This window comes from Octopus bimaculoides, chromosome 11 (genome assembly GCF_001194135.2).
Source record: "Octopus bimaculoides isolate UCB-OBI-ISO-001 chromosome 11, ASM119413v2, whole genome shotgun sequence".
Taxonomy (NCBI): Eukaryota; Metazoa; Mollusca; class Cephalopoda; order Octopoda; family Octopodidae; genus Octopus; species Octopus bimaculoides.
The window spans coordinates 59,255,097-59,256,825 of NC_068991.1; positions in this window are offsets into that span (position 1 = coordinate 59,255,097).

Sequence of the window (1,729 nt, forward strand, 5' to 3'; positions counted from 1 at the left end):
GTTTCCGTTACTTTTCGTTCCTGTTCGTTATTTTCCGTTACTTTCCGTTAGTTTCGGTTAGTTTCGCTTACTTTATGTTAATATCCGTTAGTTTCCGTTACTTTCCGTTAGTTCCCGTTAATTTCCGTTGGTTTCCCTTACTGTCCGTTAGTTTCCTTTAGTTTCCGTGAGTTTCCGTTCGGTTCCGTTACTTTCCGTTAGTTTCCGTTAATTTCCGTTAATTTCCGTCAGTTTCCGTGACTTTCCTTAGTTTCCGTTAGTTTGCGTTAGTTTTACGTTAGTTTCCGTTAGTTTCCGTTAGTTTTCGTTACTTTCCGTTAGTTTCCATTATTTTCCGTTAGGTATCGTAACTTTCCATTAGGTTCCGTTTGTTTCCGTAAGTTTCTGTTAGATTCCGTTACTTTCCGTTACTTTTCGTTAGTTTCCGTTACTTTCCGTTTGTTTCCGTTACTTTCCGTTACTTTCCGTTTGTTTCCGTTAGTTTCCGTTAGTTTCCGTTACATTCTGCTACTCTCCGTTAGTTTCCGTTATTTTCCGTTGCTTTTCGTTAGTAGGAGCAACAGAGAGAGGAGCAAAAATGATAGGAGCAAGTTAGAGAGAGGAACGAGATTGGCGGGAGAGAGTGTGGAGGAAGATGGAGAGGAGCAAGAGAGAATGAGGAGGGAGAGAGGTGCGAGAGAGAGAGAGAAGCAAGGGAAAGAGAGGAGCGAGAGAGAGAAAACAGCGAGAGAAGGAGAGGAGTGAGAGAGAGAGAAGAGCGAGTGATCGAGGAGCGAAAGATAGAGAGTGGAGCAAGTGAGAGAGTCTGAGAGAGAGAGTCTGAGAGGGAGGGAGAGTCAGAGAGAGAGAGTGTCTGAGAGAGAGAGAAAGAGATAGAGAGTGAGAGAGAGAGAGAGAGAGACAGAGAGAGACAGACAGACAGAGAGAGAGTGAGATAGAGAGGGAGTGGATTGGGAGAGAGAAGACCGAGAGAGAGGAGCGAGAGAGAGAGGAGCGAGAGAGAGAGGAACGAGAGAGAGAGATGAGCGAAAAAGAGAGGAACGAGAGAGAGAGGAGAGAGAGCGAGAGGAGCGAGAGCGAGAGGAGCGAGAGCGAGAGGAGCGAGAGCGAGAGGAGCGAGAGCGAGAGAGGAGCGAGAGGAGGGAGAGAGAGAGAAGTGGGAGAAAGAGAACAGGGAGAGAGAGAGCGCCGCGAAAGAGAGAGAAGAGTGAGAGAGGGAGCGCAGCAAAAGAGAGAGGAGCGAGAAAGAGAGAAGTGCGAGAGGAGGGAGAGAGAGAGAAGTGGGAGAGAGAGAAGAGGGAGAGAGAGAAGAGGGAGAGAGAGAAGAGGGAGAGAGAGAAGAGGGAGAGAGAGAAGAGGGAAAGAGAGAAGAGGGAAAGAGAGAAGAGGGAGAGAGAGCGCCGCGAAAGAGAGAGAAGACTGGGAGAGGGAGCGCAGCAAAAGAGAGAGGAGCGAGAGAGACAGAGAAGAGCAAGAGAGAGGAGCATACATATTAACGTAGGCACCTACGTACATCCCTCTCTCTCGAGAGAGGGAGACAGAGAGACAGAAATACAGAGAGACAGAAATACAGAGAGACAGAAATACAGAGAGACAGAGACAGAGACAGGGAGATAGAGATTGCGCGAAACAGAGAGTGGCTGAGAGAGAGAGACATAGAGGGCGAGAAAGAGTTAGTTTCCGTTAGTTTCCGTTTGATTCCGTTAGTTTCCGTTAGTTCCCGTTAGTT